The sequence below is a fragment of the Poecilia mexicana genome, unplaced genomic scaffold (assembly GCF_051168715.1).
Source record: "Poecilia mexicana isolate PSO_F unplaced genomic scaffold, ASM5116871v1 scaffold_13, whole genome shotgun sequence".
Classification (NCBI taxonomy): Eukaryota; Metazoa; Chordata; class Actinopteri; order Cyprinodontiformes; family Poeciliidae; genus Poecilia; species Poecilia mexicana.
The window spans coordinates 8923241-8941619 of NW_028263382.1; the positions used below are offsets into that span (position 1 = coordinate 8923241).

At 40.2% G+C, this 18379-nt stretch overlaps 1 protein-coding gene and 1 pseudogene across 2 annotated transcripts in view; both read right to left on the reverse strand.

Annotated features, from left to right (window-relative positions):
* The window catches only part of aplp2 (amyloid beta precursor like protein 2), an 80976-nt gene that overhangs the window by 54214 nt on the left and 8383 nt on the right, over nucleotides 1-18379 (reverse strand). The gene's annotated exons all lie outside the window — the stretch shown is intronic.
* Nucleotides 12171-17503, reverse strand: LOC148155754 (uncharacterized; annotated as a pseudogene).

The window sequence follows — 18379 nt, forward strand, 5'->3', positions numbered from 1 at the left end:
ATTAGCATTTGCTAACCAAAACATAAACAGATGTTGAACTTTGTTCAACTGAAAATTTATAAAACAACAAAGTAAATTAGCACTTTAAAATTTATCTGGAAAATTTATTGAAGGGAAGCTTAATAAATTTAGCTTCCCCTAAATTTGTAGCTTTTTAGCTTCCTCTAAACATTTTCAACATTAGCAAAAGAGCTAAGCTAAAAATTAGCTCCACTATTAGCAAATTAGCATAAATGTGCCCATGTTCTTACTGCTATAACCATTATTATACACTGAAATAATACATTTATACAACATCCCTCCCTCCCTCCAAAAGATGCATAATGTATCACATCACAACTTTTGCTTTTATTATTGATGCTTATTGGATTCGTAAAGGAGTGACTGAGAGCCATAATTTCACAGAAAACACAGGAGAGCTGCGAAATATCTGGAAAATATTGAATTTATGATTACAGTTGTTCCACACTCCTCTGACTCTTTTCTTTCTTTACCAACACCATGCTGCCCCACCGCTCTCTGTGTGTTTATTACCCCATATATCAATATAAGAGGTGTTATTAAAGGCAACCAACTGGCCACTCAGCGTTACACTCTAAATATCCTACTAATTATTGCATCCAAGTGGTCGTTTGCGATTCCCAATGAAAGCATATTTTTAGTGGCTCAAATGTTCAAGCCCATTATCACCAAGTCATCCCTCAAAGGGTAAATCATTTTATTTATGCCTTCAGCCACCAAAAGTTGTTTTATGAAAGCTTCTCTACCAATCTAGACCATTATTTATCCTCTGTTTGTCCGTCCTGGTGTTTCGTCTGTCTATCTATATTTATTTGGCCGCCTTCTAACTATCAGTGAGACTCGTATGGGCGTGAAGCAGACAGGAAGGTTGCGACCCGAGTCACTGACACCAGAACAGAGACGGATCAGCAGATAGCAGCCGACAGGCTGGAGGACAGCTGTGCTTCCACCGATCATGAAATCATACAAACTGGAATTACAAAAATAAATTCGGTCAATGGAAAAAGGACAATTTTTTAAAAAACTTGCTTTTTTGATAAAAATGTTTTCTGCATAATATGGGTCATGTGATCAACAGCTGGATGTTACTACTGGCAAAAATGATGAAGAAGACGACAGGAAGTGGTAGGAGGATGGTGGCGCTGAATGGTTTTTACCGACTTCCCACGTGAACAAAATAATTTACTTGCGATTTTAACGGCATTTCTTATTTAATGAAAACACTACAATTGCAAAATTCTGTTATTTTGACGTTTTCCTGCCAACCTCTACCTCCTCCCATCACGGTGCAAGAGACGAAAAACAGAGTGGTTAAAAAGAAGCGAAGGGGAAAAAGCCAAAGGGGACCTGCACTCTGCTCCTCCTAAGTAAATTAGGAGAAAAAGACCTTTTTGTCATCTCCATCTCAACTCGTTCTGAGATTCAATGAGTCACCGCTACAAACTCTGTGGAAAGTGCCCACTCTGTTTGGGGAACAATGGCGTCCAGTAAATGCCACTTTCTGAACACAAGAACCGAAAGCGGTGAAATTTACTGCAACATATAAAGCTGAGAGTGAGTTTCTCCCTCACTAAAGAAACGCAGCTCACAGTCCGGTTCTTCTCACCTCTTAGGAGCAAAATAAATTCCTGTAAATTACGTTTTAATTTATTTTTCTTCAGTACTGAAAGTTCTGTTTTGGTAATTTTGTTTGACTTATGCTGCTCAAAAGGCAGAGCTGGTGATTCCTTTAGGTCATCATCACCTCTGAATGGCTCCTTAACCTCACCAGACAGAAACTTTGTTCTTATTCAACTAAAATTAAATCACCAATACCAGTGGTGTGACTCAGTGGTACCAGGCCCGGTTCAGACTGTAAGCCTGTTTGGAACAAACATATCACTGTTTCAGTGAAGACTCCCTCACAAATGGAAACATTAACATTAAAATTTGACTTTTTTGGAGGAGATCTGGATTGGACCGTTCAGAAAGAGCCATCTAAGAGTCAGAAATGTTTTGCGTTAATTGCTGTGTCAACGTGGCCGTAGTTTCTGATTGCTGCTGGCTGCTTCACAATTTTTTACTATATTAAACCTAAACTATAAACAATGAGAATGTGTTCTTGAATTATTGCTTGAAAATGGTCTCAAAACAACAATATTATCATATATCGCAATTCTGGGACAATTTATCGTCCAGCACCAGGCCCAACTTGTGGCTCCTAAAACTAGTGCAGGGTTTTCTTCTCCCCAGTGAAACACTGAGGGGGAGAAAAAGATCTTTGCCCTAATTATCAGCACTTCTTCTCTTCTCTTGGCCCAGAATTGCTCCACTTTCCTACATTTACAGTCTTAGTTCCTCCTAGATCTACATTTGCTGAAAATAACTCAGAGGAGGGCAGACTACTAAAAGATTTTACTCAAGTAAGAGCAGATACATCATAATAAAATTACTGAAGTAAAAGTAAAAAGCAAAGCGTAGTAAAAATACTCCTAAAAATAATTTTTCCAAAAAGGTTACTAAGTAAATGTAATTGAGTAAATGTAACCAGTTACTATCCAACTCTGTAAATCAGCAGGCACTGCCCGTTACCTAGCAACCCCAGCAGAGTTCTGCCCGTTACCTAGCAATCTCAGCAGAGTTCTGCCCGTTACCTAGCAACCCCAGCAGAGTTCCGCCCGTTACCTAGCAACCTCAGCAGAGTTCTGCCCTACCCATCAACCACAACAAAACTCTAGCAGGTTTGGTCAGCTGGTTTAACCGCTGTATGCACTGTACAATGGCTGCTGGAAAAGAAGAGTGTTTTGTTGTTGACTTACCATCCAAAAAGTAAAAGTAAAAAGTACAGTATAGTAAAATTACTCTTAAAAGTATATGTAATACTGGCAGGGGAGAGAGTGGCGGTACTTCAAGGGCTTTCCTGTGATAAAATGAAGACGCTCTGCAAACAGCAGCACAAAGCTACTGAAGGTCAAGCAACAGCATAAAATCAACCAAGTGGAAGATCTCCAACTACAAGTTTGGCTGCCAGCCGTGATGTTTTTATCTCTGTGAAAAATGTCCCCTCACTTCCCGCCTTCCTCTGACAGCTGAAGGGATTTTGCAGCTGGTTTCTTTCAGCCGATGGTGAAAAGCTCGCTCTGACAGAAACAAGAACTCTGCCTTCACTTAATTTCATTTAGCCTGTCAGAGCAATCCGGCCGCTTGACATATATCTGTTTTTAAGCTTAGATATATGTCAGTATGGACTTCAATACAATGAAGTACGGCGTAAAAGATAGAAAAAAAAACAGTTTTCAGTCAAATTTTATGGAAACTTTGTTTTGAAACTAAATTTATTTGCTTTATCATGCTACAAAATAGCACTCCATGTGTGAAAAACACGTAGTACTGCCCCTTTAAGAAGACCTGGAGTTATTTTGATCTACCTGGAAACTCTGGTTTCTTGTAGAGAACGCATAAAGAAATGAGGTGTAATTTTCATTTTTCCCCTCAGGGCATGTTTTCGAAAAGTGGAAACAATTAGAGGCTTATGATGGATGATTATTTATCCTCCTGTTCTCCACCTACTGGGAGGCGTCGCTAGCTAGCGTGTCGAAACTGGTTCGTTCCCAGTCTCTGTTGAAGACTTTCTGGTTTCCAGCTGGGATCTGCGTCTGCTGGTGATGGGATGTCTGGACGCATCGACGGGCTCTGCCATGGCGATGGCGCTGCTTGCTTTGTTCGGAGGACAGACGTGGCTTTGTGCCGAGGGTCGTTTTCTTGTTTTCATAGGAGGAGGACATGGTGGAGCTGAAGGTTTTATTCGCTCCATCAATCCGTCACATTCTCTCCCATTCCAGCCTCTCATAACTGAGGCCTCCTTCCTGTTTCGCCGTTATTATTTTCTGCCTCTAATCTTTTTTTACCCCTCCTCTTCCTCTCCTGTCGCTGTCGGCATCTGATGATCCATCTCCCTATTTCATCCCTCAATCCACTTCTTCATTACTCTATGCTACTTCCTCTTCCATCTCTCTTCTCACCCCCCTCCCTCTCTCTCTTTCTCTTTTCCTCTCGTTCCTCTGCATGAATAGCTGGGATGCTTTTGTAGATGGTTTCCATGGAGACGGGCCGTTTGAGAAAGTTGTCCGTTTGCTGTAAACCAGAGAGACGCCATGTTATCTGGCCCTCTCCGTCACAGAGACCCAGCCTGACAGTAAAACCCTCAGTAGAATTTGGGGGTGCAAGTTATCAATTAATGAGTTAACATAAAGTTGATGGAAGCAGCCATTTTGTTAATAAAAAAAAAAAAAAAAAAAAAAACCTGAGCTTTCTCTTGTATCAAGGGGATCTTTCTATAACATTTCCTTCATCTTTTATATGACTGGACAACATGACCAAAATACGTATCATGATATAAGTGTTTCATATCAGCTGATATCAGTAATTATTGATTAGTTTTTTGTTTTAAATATCTAAAAAAACGGCCAAACTTATGATTCTGTTTTCTCCACAATTTTATTTTCAAGGAGTAACTGCTGCTGCGCCAGTTACAGCTGCAGCAGGCTGTTGCTAAGTAACCAAAGAATGAATGAGTTGCTAGGTAACCAAAGAGTGAGTAAGTCAGTTGATTCCACCGACTTTGCTTCAAGTCTTTCCTCTGCCTCGATTGGGGTTCAGTGAAATTACTGAATATTCTATCAGAGATATTATTTATTGATATTGATCACAGGTCAACTGTTATATATTTTATTGATTTATTATCCAGTCTTGCTGTGATTTTGTGACAATACTTTTGGCTCTCATTGCCCAGCAATTCTAAAAATTGATTCATAAACGCCGGCGGCTATTATTACTTCCATAAAAACACAGCAAAGTCAGTTTGTTTGTTTCAAAGTCTGGTTTGTTCGGGTCGGTGTGCTTGTGCAGTCAAAGTCTGATTTGTACCAAAAAAGCGAAATCCAGCCCACATAAACCCAGGTCTCAGTTCAGTTGAAGTGAACTCTGATGCGTTTCGAATGTATGTGAACACCAAACGGACCACAGACCACTGCAAAAGGAGGAAACAGACTATAGCACAGGGGATTCTGGGTAAATATTACCAAAACAAACGCGTGAGTGTAGCACTAGAGGGAGAAATTACTCGTGGTCTCTTATCAAAGACAAAAGAGAAATCGTATAACTGTTTAAATCTGACACTACTCCATTTTTGTTTATATTTTGTGAAAAAGGAAGTTGCGCTCATGTCTTCTTCAGAGCTTTTTGTGTAGTTTCCTTCAACGGTTCAATAGGCGAGGAGGGGAAAGTAAACCGCAGCAGCTGAAAATGTAAGAAATGTTGTAATTTTGGTGCCCAATCAAACCGATAGTAGTATGAACGCCAACACAAAGATAACTGGATTATAAAAAACCCCAACTAGAATTGAGTTATTCGAATGTTGTCCAATAACTCATTTCCATCGAGTGGTATGGGTCGGTCCGGTTTGTCTGTTGCCATTGTAAAGGCCGTCCATACAACTGCCACAGGATTCCTGGGTCAGATGTAGATCCATTGGGACAACAAAACGGTCAGGATGGAGCTGCTGGTGTCACACCACACAGTCCAAGGAAAATCATCACCGTTTATGAGAAGAACCAGACATAGTTCTGGTTCTTCAAAAACAAAAACTTTTTTGTTTTTTTCCTAAACAAAAAAGTTTTGGAATCAAAGTAGTTGGATAAATCACATTTGACGTCAAACAGTGAATATCAGTGGGACACAACAAACGCGTCACGTTTGTTGTGTAACTATATGACGCTACGCCTGACCAGTGAGAGTCTAACGGCCGGTGGAAACTCTCCTGAAAATGTGGAGACATAAAATAGCTCACCAAACCAAAACGACATGTTCTTTACTGCTCAGTGGAAACAAGGCAAAAATAGCTGTAGATGAAAAGAATTTAAGACTAAAACATCTCATAAGCAGAGGAACAGCAAAGTGTAAACCTTACAAAAACACATATTTAAGTGTTTGTTTCATAATCTAATTAAAAGAGAGCTTCCTGAGGTTGAGGAAAGCCGAATTTCTTGGCTCTAAACAGATCGTGTCATTAGCATTCTGGTTTTCTTTTCATTTCTACGACTGCAGTTGAAGTCTTTGAACACTTAGCCTTCTAAGAAATGCGTGTCCCTGTGTCTTTCACAGAAAAACCCATTAATTTTTTGCAAGTGTTAGGTCTAAGCGAACAAAAAGCCAGCAGCTTTAGCAATAAATAAATAACTAAAAACACCAGCACTGCCCAGCAGGAGAAGCAGAGCCAGAAATGATCACAGGACAAAGGCTGCTTTTTCTGCAGACTCAAATCTTCACTCAATCTTGTCAGGCTGGCAGCGGCTGCCACCATCTTTCCCTCTGCTGTTTTCTCCTGCGTCAGACAGAAAACACAGAGGCGCTGCTTGTGAACATTCACTCAGAGGCTGACGGTCGACATCAGGATGCCTGCTGCATCCTGCGTTTTATTATCCTTTCGTTTTGACAGCCAGCGGAGCGGGAAGCGGGGCCGAGCCGGAGGAAACAGAGGAGCCATTTCCCTCCACAAACTCCCAACAAAACCTGTCCGCTCTCCTTCACCTCTCAGGGTCATTCACAGCAATCATGGGATTATTTTTCTGCCTACCTGCTTAGATTATTGGGGCAGGCTGGTTTCTATCTGCAGAGCAGCAGGGAGCATGGAGGATGGAAAGAAAATTAGCTTTGAATGTTCGCAGGCAGAGCTGCCAAATATGGGTAAGGGAACATCAAGTGATAGTCAGGAGATGGATCGTGTTTTTGTGTCACGTTTGGGTAAAATACAAACATAGACTCAAGAAAGATGAATTCAGGAGCAATAAATGCCTAATTTATTCCCAGCAACATTAGATTTACTTTAAATTATTAATCCATTTGAAATATCTCACATTTTCTTTAATCAGTCAGATTTCCCAAAAGGTCTGTTCAGAAATTTTGGATTTTTCCCTTTTTTTCCCATGTAGCTGGCAGGCTACAAGCAGCTAGCTGTAAAGCAGCAGACTGCCAGTTAGCTACCCAAAAAAAATATCGCTACCAATTAACCAGCCATCAGCTTGCTTTACTCTAATTTGCTACATTATGAAGAGCAGAACGGTAAAAAAAAAAAGCATAAACTTTGTAAAACAACAAGCAGATTTACTTAACCTCTACCACAGTGGTGGACACTGCCAGCTTAATAATTAGCTATGCTAATCCTACAACATTATTCAAGATCAATTTCTGCTAATGCTAAAGCACTACACCAACACAGGCTTAGCAGAAGCTAATGCTAAAGCGCTAACGTCAATTCAACTTATATCTACTTTTAAAAGACTACAGCCATCGAGCACCAGTTTGATTTTGACATAAATATCCTATATCATCCTTAGATATTGTGTTTATGTCTCCTTCTTTCTTATCTTGTTTCTGTGAGGAGAGGAAGTGGAACTGCTACCCAAGCAGTCTTCACCCACTTCAAAATAAGAGCATGAATATAAATATCTAACTACTAATGCTCAACTACAATAGAACATAAACTCATAAATAGGGTAGAAAACAGTTTGCTTCAGGTCTGACATGGAAGCAAGAAGTGACAAAATGGCAAATCATAGATATTAAATGCTAGTGAAAACAGATAATGTTCCCATATTTTGCTGAAATTAGAAGATAAATATAACAAAAATGCTTCAATGTCACACGTTTAATAAAATTTTGTGTTATTATCCCAAAGATTTCATAAAAACAATCACATTTCAGGGCAGATAATAGAGAATCACTGTAAATAAACGGCTGTCAAAGCAATTATGTTCTGGCTGGAAAAGAAACAGGCGTTTAAAAGTTTAACAGCACTCACATTTTTATGGCTAGAGGCTTTTTAAAGCAGAGCTAATTGGCTTAACAGGCAGAAAACAATCTGTTCTCTGAAAATCACCTGGTATTTGAACACAAACTAAACAAAAAAAGCAGCAAAAGTCCAAAGAAACAACTTGAGAAACATTCAGATGGCCTGAAAATCAGCTGAGCAAGACCACAAGCTAACGCTAACAAATATAAACAGTCAGTCTTTATTCAATAAATAGTTTGGCCTTATTGTTCCTAACATCCTAGAGATCAAGATGAAAAACAAAAACATAAATAAATGATGTTCAGTTTAAAATCTCAGCTGGATTTGAAAGTATTGGGCATAAGAATGACTTTATTATTGGGATGAAGTGGATTAACTTGTATTTTTTGCACAGAATGAATTTGATTCCATTTAACTGCGTAATGAACTTGATCCGTTTCTGTGTAAAAGTGCATTAAACCGTGAACTGAACTGGATTAAACTGAATAGCAACAAACAACTGAGTCGTCTTCCTCTACAAACCATCAAAGCGAATCCAACCTCGTCACAAAAGGAGAAGCAGAAGAAGTCTGACAGAATAGGAAGAAGAAATGTTTTCTTTAAATGCTTAGAGATAAATTAAATGGAGACCATCAACTCTGTCACCAAATATGATGAAAAGAAAGAGCTGTGTGTCAAAAGAGCTTCTGTTATCTATTCCTGAAACATATTTACAATAATTCAAAATAAACTGAAACATTTGTTTATATCGCCAACAGATTGTTATCCCCAAAAAGTTGGAGAAAAAGCAGAGAAAAAAGTGCTTTTAAATGGTTACTTGTTGCTTTATTTGTCGCTGGTTTTAGGTTATGGTGCAACACATTAAACTACGTTTCTGAGCGTGAGGTCTGTGCATTAAAGTAAATCAGCTGTAAAAGCAGCTGCGAAGGCTGAGCCGAGGCAATAAGGAGATAATCCCGCCGAGGGTTTTACCTGCAACTTGTTGCTCGCAAAGACTAAGCAGGTGTAACGATGATAAACTATTTCTTTGTTTCACAGTGAAGATAACTACTTTTGTTTAAGGCTGATGACGAAGAGCTTAACTCTAATACGTTACAAAAAATAATCAGCTGATCTGTACACTGAAGCACAAAATTATGCATACCTCTGAATTTAGATTATTCAATCGAAATGTTTCAGTTGGATAGCAAAATTAGTATCTATATAATCTATATAATCTGTTTCTAATTACATTCAATTTTAAAAATGACAATAAATAAAGGGCAGTCAAACTATTTAGATTCAAGACAAACCACAAAAACTAACTAAAAAACTAAAAAATGTAATCACAATATAAGGATTTTATATCAGTTAACAGAAGTACTGAAACGGTTACTCTGATCATTTGTGATTAATCGATTGTAAGACTAATAATCGACTCGTTTAGTAATTGATTACTCACTAACAGCATTCTGACTCAAAAAAAGACAATTTGCTAAAAGAACAACAAACTCAGAGCAGTAATTAAGATAAAACTGTACAAACACTATATACATTAAGATGAAAACATTCATCTGCAAAGGTAATGTTCTACCTAAATATGAACCTTTTCTATCCAATTATTAATTAGTTAATTGAGAAATAATCAACAAATCAGCACCATCTTGTCACATTTCTGCATTTTAGGAAATAAAATGTTTGTTTTCTTATTCAAAAAACAAACTGAATTATTTTTATGTATTTCTAATATTGTATAAAATAAGCTTAAATGGTTAAATGAATTGTAGTTAACCACAGCCATTTTTTAAATTCAACTAATCGTGAGAATAATCAATTACTAAAATAATTGTTAATTGATAAATGATTACTTATTAGTTTTTCTTTTTATATTGGAAATGCTGCCAAGCTCCTGTCATGACCTTTATTCTCAGTATTAACCTCAAGCTGTTTTTTATTTTTAAGAAGTATTGAGACACAACGGAGAAATTTTAAACTGCTGCTGTGCAGGTTACTCAGTAGGTTGTTGCTAGGCAACCAAAGAACGAATGAGTTGCTAGGTAACGAAAGAGTGAGTGAGGTAGTTGATTCCACCAACATTTCTTAGCTAGCCATAAGAGATGGAGCAGCTAAAGTCTTTCCTCTCCCTACATTTCCCAGAATGCTGTGTGGTTCTGGATTGAACATCCTTTCCGACTTATTTATTATTGATATTGATCATGTGTTGCAATAGATATTATCGATTTACCTAGGATCTAAATCCAGCAGGAGGATTAAATCCACCATTTCTCCTTTACATTTCTGTTTCTACATTGAGGCCCATTTAGCGTCCAACATTCACAGCTTAACTCCATCTGGTCCTGTTTTTAGCTGGAATGTTTGTATTTTTAAAGGGAACACCACAGCTGTGTGTGTTCCTCTCTTGCTGCCGGTACAATCGCCCATTCTTCCCACTCCGTCCACTAAAAGCTCTCCGAGTGAGCAACCTTTTCAGCCCTCCTTTCATCCGAGCACTCTGAGCAACTTGGTGGGAATCCATTTCCCGTCGCCTCGGCTCTCTCCACACATCCACCTCCCCACCTGCCTCCGCCGCCTCCCGGATCCACGTGAGCTGCCGGCCCTCTCAGCCCTCTCTATCCGGGCTTAATCATCCACGTGGGGCGGAGCGGATTACGTTCCTGACATCACCAGGCCAGATGTTTACGACCAAAATAGATGGCCTCACCTTCGACTCAGACAAAGCGTCTGCCCTCGACTTGATTCTGTGTTTATACTTCATCGCCTGCAGATTCAGCCCAGAGTTTCCTCCAGCGGAGAGATCAATAACATGAGCATTAGCATGATTAAATTGCCCGTTGCCTGTCCATTTATTAAAAGCCTGGGTGTGCAGGGTGGGAGGTCCATTTAGTCAGCGAGTAGAGAAGAGTCAGGAGTCGGTTGCTTGAGAAGAAAGAAGGTTTGGGGGAGCAGGGGTTTCCCACCAGAGGTTTTAAACTGGAGCAGCTGGTAGCACCACTACAGGGTTCCCAAAAACCATACCGTAGTAAAACATTATTTGGTAAAAAGTACTGGTCAAGTTATCAATCATTTGATATTGAAAAATTACATAATCAGACAGACCAACATATAAAGTTAAGTGGAAATTTTGGTATTTTAAGGACGACCAAAATGACAATAATTCATATAAGAAACTAAATCAGGAGTGTGTCTGTCTGGTGAATTTTTGGTTTAATATGCGTTTGTTTTTCATTCAGTGGGTAGGAAATCCAAACATTTTACTCAAGCAAGAGTGGAAATACTTCATAAGAAAATTATTCTAGTAAAAGTAAAAAGTATAGCGTAGTTAAAAATACTCCTAAAAGTATTTTCTTCAGAAAACTTGCTAATTAAATGTAACTAGTTACTACCCAACTCTGGTCCTGGGTTTAAAACCCAGCCTGGGATCTTTTTGCATGTTTTGCACGCATGCGCTCTCCACCGCTTCTTCCCACAGTCCAAAAACACAGCAAGCTGTGTTTCCATTGACCATATAATTACACAAATTGAAATTTCAAAGTGAAATTTGCTTAATGAAAACTCGCCAATTTCAAATGTGCAATTACACAACATCTTTGAAAAGCAGAAGTGAAGCCTCCCGCACAACCACCAAGCTGCAGCAAGTTGTTTCTGGATGGTAAGTGAACAACAAAAAACATGGAAATTTTTTCCAGCAGCCATTGCACCATAGAAAAACCGGCAGAGGAAACATGCCGGAGCTCAGCTTGGGTTGCTAGGTAACGGGCTTGGCTTCACCGGGGTTGCTAGGTTACAGTGCAGGACCTGTAGATTGTGACTAAACAGTGGGGAGGTTTTTGAAATGGCTCATTTTCCAGACACCAAAAAAAGACAAAAAATCTTTTTGCCAACCTGTGTGGTGGTTGGATGTTTTTAGAAACAGTTGAGACCCAAATGGAAATATAAAAACGTGCAAAAATTCAAAACTTTTACCACAACCTTTTGAAAACAATCCTTCAAAGAAGAGGCTGGTTAAATGTGTGTTTCATTCAAAGAGACGTTGGAGGTGTTTCTGTTCGGACAAACAGGTCAGCTCTGAAGAATCACCTGAAGCAGCTGTTAATCGGAGCGCAGTCTGTGTTTTCCCACAGGCGCAGACTTTCTCTTTGTTCTGCTCGCTCAGCAGTTTAACCGAGGAGGGGGCAGGGATTAGCGGTAGGAGCGTGTCTCTCCAGCGCCTGCTGGTGAGCAGAGTCTCCTAATCTTTCATGCTGAGAGGAGGCAATTTGGGAGAAGTGACCTGTGCTCACTTCCCTTTCTCGCCCTCCTTTTCCTCTAATTTCCTCGCAGTTCAGCGCAAACAGGTCGCCGCATCCTTCCTTCGATTCCCCACTCCCACTTTCCGGTTTTCCGTTTTGCTGCTGGACTCATCAGCATGCAGCGCCATGCAGATGCTGCTCAGGACCGGGCAGAGTTGTCAATAAAAGAACAGGCGCCGCAGCAAGGCCTCGCTGACGACTCTCTCCGCACTCCATCAGTTAATGAGCAAATAATTGTTGAGCGAGCAGAAAAGAAAATTGGGAAAGTAAGGCGGCAGGAGTGGCAGTGAGGTGAGAAACACAAAGGAGAGGCGACGTAAAGAAGGACGAACTGTTTCTGTGGACAAATATAAAACAGAGGAGTGTGTTGGAAATTTGAGAGGAGGAAAGGAGAGCTGTGGGGGAAACCGAGGTGCTCGGTGGGAGGTGACATTGAGATTCAAGGACAAAGTGGAAACATCCAGAAGGTGGAGGAGCCTCCCTGGAGCAGAGAGAACATTACATTTACTGAACGCAGGGCGACATGATGGAGGCTGAAAGGTTCCTGATCTTTACGCGACAGGAGGGAACTGTGCTACCTCTGTTAAAGAGATAAAAATATTACATTTAGAGGGTTTTCTTGATGCATCCTGCTGAGAAGAGACCCAGAAATCACTGAAGGGAAAATAATGTCCTTCTGGACGGAGGACAGTTTGGCAATCTGGGGGAGAAAAGGAGTGATGATGACAAATGAGCCGACCGGCTCAGAGGGTTTCTGAGGTGGATAAATATATCCCTGATGATGGATGGATGGATGGATGGATGGACAGTTGGGTGAACGGTTGGGTGGATGGACGGTTGGGTGGATAGATGGGTGGACGGTTGGGTGGACGGTTGGGTGGATAGATGGGTGGACGGTTGGATGGACAGTTGGGTGGACGGTTGGGTGGATAGATGGGTGGACGGTTGGGTGGACGGTTGGATATATAGATGGGTGGACGGTTGGATGGACGGTTGGGTGGAGAGATGGGTGGATAGATGGATGGACGGTTGGGTGGATAGATGGGCGGACGGTTGGGTGGATGGACGGTTGGATGGATAGATGGGTGGACGGTTGGGTGGAGAGTTGGGTGAATGGACGTTTGGATGGACGGTTGGGTGGATGGACGGTTGGGTGGATAGATGGGTGGACGGTTGGGTGGATAGATGGGTGGACGGTTGGATGGACAGTTGGGTGGACGGTTGGGTGGATGGACGGTTGGGTGGATAGATGGGTGGACGGTTGGGTGGACGGTTGGATTCATGGTTGGGTGGATAGATGGGTGGACGGTTGGATGGACGGTTGGGTGGATAGATGGGTGGATAGATGGATGGACGGTTGGGTGGATAGATGGGCGGACGGTTGGGTGGATGGACGGTTGGATGGATAGATGGGTGGACGGTTGGGTGGACAGTTGGGTGAATGGACGGTTGGGTGGATGGACGGTTGGGTGGATAGATGGGTGGACGGTTGGATGGTACGTCTAGAGTTAGTTTCTGAAGCGACGCCGTCATCATTTCTTGCCGCCGTTTTCTGCTGCTGAAACCTCAGGAGTCTTTGTGAAACTTTCCTAAACCACCCGAAGCATCGATGTCAGTAAATACTCAACCACAATGATTACCGTTTTCCAAAAATAAAAGAAAAATCAACTCAACTAATATTATGAACTTATTTAAGTGTGACAGAAGAATCTCAGACTGGAAACTCAGTGAAATTCTCATGGGCCAAATTTCCGCCATCTAATTCAATCAAACGTTTGTTTTGCCCTGATTAAAGAATCCCAACTTCACTCTAATGAAATGTAATAATTTGTGTTTGTGTTAAATGATCTCAGTGTCATTTCTGGACTGGCTCTACCTCCTGCAGTCGAAGCGGCACAGTGACTCCTTCCAGTAAAAACGATTCCTCTGTCGCTCCAGCTGAGTTAGCTGCAGCATTCACTGCCTGCCACTCTGCGACAGCCACCCACATTGGTTTTAAACCAATACGCGCTTCGATCGAACAAGCTCCCAGCTTCATATCCCCGCCTCCCAAAGAGCAGCGGAGCGTGAAACACGACACGGAGGCCATCTTTACTGGGGCCAACATGACGGATGTAATGTAGGCTCCCTTATCCATCATTAAGCCCGGGTCTGCCCTCCCTCTGCCTCTCAGCAGGGAGGACAGAAGGGCTTCAATCAGATTAGTGGGGAATATAACTCCACCGAGACACAGCCAGGCTGGAAGCCAATCAGTCACGTCTGCACGGAGAAGACGCAGGCATCCGTCTCAGAGACACTCTGACTTGGTTTATTCACCTGCTTGACCTTGTCCCTCCCCCTCCTGTTTCTGTTCTCAAAGTCAAACCTTCCTGCAGCTTCCTGCGGCTTCCTGCGTCTTCCTGCAGCTTCCTGCAGCTTCCTGCGACCCGCCGGGGAGGAACGTTATGGTCCTACCGCATCCCAACATTTCCAAAAATAGCAGCATCCAACTCTTAAAGCTGAAAATAATTCAGCCTTTATTTTATTAGGAATTTTAAGATTAAATTATTTTTAACATTTTTAAAAACGTATTAGGAATTTATTTTTCTAACTTCTGATTCTTCATGATTCTGATGATTAATCGATTATTCAATTAATTGGGTATTCTGACGATTAATCAAATTTAAAAATTTACCAGATCAATCGATTATTCTGACAATTAATAATCGATTAATCTGGCGATTAGTTAAGTTCCAAGTACAATACATCTATCAACAATTAAGATTTTTTTAATCTTAAATGCAAAATGTATTTATTTTTGTACAGTTTGAGTGAATTACTGCTCTGAGTGAGTTGTTCTTTCACCAGACAGCCTGTTTTCTAGTTTTTATTCTCCACTTATTGATTAATCGAATACTGAATTAGTTGATTATCTCAATACCCGATTAATCTGCTTAATAATTTCAAACCTAAGCCTTTTGGTTACATTTATCTTTGCCATTCTCACACAGATGAGCATCTGCATCTCTTGTTGAATATATTCCATCTTGTCTGATTTATTTTTGGTGCCATTTCTGTAAAAACGCCACCAGCAGAACCCAGTAGGCACCGAAACGAATACCAACTCACCACGTTACAGAACCGCAGGGACTATTCTGATTCTTCCATCTGAATGTCAAAGTAGCATTTTAGCAAGTTGTGATTCTGTTTTGTTTCTGTCACTTTTAAATTCATTAATGAAATGATTAATTTTCAGAGCTTTTAGTTCTCATTTGAGCTTCAGCAGCAAATTAAATGCAGACAAGCGAGTAGCAGCACGACGGCGTTTATGAAGAGTCGGAAATGTTAACAATCAGGACATCTTATGAGGAGAGCGAGTATTTTGGAGGGGAGTAACGTGGAGGTTGAGGCCGGTCAGGGCGTCTCGCTGCTCGGAAGCCTCTATAATTAGCCCGGCGCTGATCAAATGACTTAATGGGTTTGTGTGAAAACAGCAGACAATTTCAGCTCCGCGCTCCAAGCTGTGCTCATATCTCATCACACTAATGGGATACTCTGGAGAGCTTGATTGCTTTTTATCTCTGATCAAGATGCCTGATAGAGGTGTGCAGCTGCAGCATTCATTAAAAAAAAAAAAAAAAAACGTCCTCATCTTTGGACCAAATTATGCAAAACAGAAAAAAGGGAATAACGACAAAGGACAGCGCTTCCACTCTTCTCCCTGACGAGTCATATCCTGTGGATGTGGAAGAGAGCGGGCTCATAATAACTCCGTTCATATGGTTATTAGTTAGAGCAGCGGTGTCCAAACTGTGGCCTGGGGGCCAGTTTATGACCTCTGGACTGATTTTGTGCGGCCCCCCCAACTACAATTCAAAAATGATACAAGTTTGGCCTGTAGATGCCAAACTGAATTTGTAATCAGGGTAAAAATTGTTGCCAACATAATTTACTGAAAAGTCGACTTTACTTGACCCAAATCAGTTTTCATTCTTTCTTAAACTCGACTAAATATAGCAAACGTTTCAAAAGAAAGTGACCTGTTCTTACCACTGAAAATAAATTTATTCAATAGAGCCCAAAAGAAACTGAAAACTAGATGTCTTTCTTTTTATACAGCAAACACAAAATTAAAGTGGCAGTAAGTTCCTGCCAAAAAAAACTCAGAAATTTTGAGAATAATCTCAGAAATTTGTTATAAAAAATCCTAATTTTTAAATTAATGCCAGATATTTTCTACAAAAAAAACTTGAAAATTTCTGAATTTTTCTAGAAAATGTCAAAGTTTTCTAGAAAATTTTATAAATTAATCATAAAATTTCTGAGTTTTTGGCAGTAATGTACTCTTTTTCTATCTGCAATGGTCCTGATGCACCGTCATAAATTCATTTTCAAGTTTTGGACATATTGAGCTACTTTTTTTTTTTTTCTTGGCCTGCGATGACTTTTGAGTCTACAATTTGGCCCACATATAATGGATGTCCAAAGTGTGGCTCAGGGGCCAATTGTGGCCCTTTGGCTGAGTTTGTGCGGCCGCCCAGCTGGACCTTCAAGTGGTATTGAGCCATATTTAGTTTTGTGCAATCTTGGTTAACATCTGCTCTGCACTGCAAAAACACAAAGTCTTACCAAGTATTTTTTATCTAGTTTCTAGTGCAAATATCTTTATCTTTGAATTAAGACAAACTTTTCGCAAGATGAACTCAATTTAAGAAAATAACTCCTGGATATTGGTGAAGTTTTATAGTTCGACTGGTAAATGTCACATCCTGGGCTTGAGTTTTCTTGACGTTCTAGTTTGTTTAGATATTGCTGAATATTTTTAATACTCTCTCCATATTTAACTGTGATTCTATAAGAGAAACTCAACACGTTCGCCTGTAGAGGAAACGATCCTGTGTGTCTGTCAGCGTTTTCTATTTCAAGCAGCTTTAATTTCCCTCAGTCTGAGAAAACTCGTTTCTGCTCGTTTCTTCCTCCCTAAATTACACAGCGCACAAAACATGCCGAGCTTATTGCCACTGGGAGGAGATCTGCAGCCTCCTCATCTCGCACCAACACCTATAATTGAACAAAATGTGGCGAACGAAGGAGGAAGCTTCAACGTAATTAGGAAGAAAAGCTCAGCGGAGACATTTCCATCTAGTTTTTTAATGATGCCGTACAAACAGCCGTTGTGTCTGTTTGTCCCACATGAGCCGACCGAGGGGGTCGCCGCGTCCTTGGCCACCTTCTCCTTGAGAAAACGCTGCATCAGGCAGGCTGCTAATGGGCAATAACACATCCTGATCACCGCCAGGAGCAGAAACAGCAGCAGCCGTCGCCTCTCTGGGGGTTTTCAGTTACACTGCAGCGCCTCCATCTTCTGCTGCTCCGACAGAGTCATCACTCCGCCCACGACAGGAATAAAAAGAACAAACAATAATGACCTCCAGGACAGACGGCGGCGCAATGGGGACAATATAGGCCGGGAAAAAAGGAGGAAATTTCTGTCCAAAAACTCAGAAAGTTTGAGATTAATCTCAGATATTTTCTAGGAAAAATATTTGAAAATGTTTGAGCTTGGAACGTTGAAAACTTGGTAGAAAAAAAAACTGAAAATTCCTGAGTAATCCCAGAAATTTTCAAGAAAAAAGTTTGAAATTTCAAAGTTGCAACGGTTGAACATTTTTAACTTTAGAGTTAAAACTGACTTGAAACCAAGAAATTTATTAGATTAACTTCAAACTTTCTGAAAAATTTCTGGCACATTTTTTCCACTTCGGAAACTCAAAAATGTCCTTGTTTTTTCTAAAACACTTCTGAGATTAATCTCAGGAATTTTCTAGAAAAAAACTGGAATTTGAAACTTTTGAAACTAATATTTTTAATAACTCAATTTCTGAATCTTGAAAAAAATGAAGACATTTTTAGCTCACACTGTTGAAGATTTGCTAGAAAATAAGAACATTTTGAGATTAATCTCAGGAATTTTCCTGAAAACATTCTGAAGTCTCAGAGTTTCAGAAGTTGACATTTTTTACTTTAGAAAATTTCAAATTTTGAAAGTAAGAAATTCCAAAAACTTTCTTGAAAATTTGTGAGATTAATTTAAAAATTTCCTGAGTTATATTTAGAAGATTTTTGACATTTGGAGATGTAAAAAAAATATAAACTAAAAACATTTTTAGATTTTTTTTTTTGTAGAAATTTTTAAAAACTAATCTCATGAGTTTTTTGGCAGAAATGTGCTCCTCTATATGTACGAATTAAATTCAGTGAA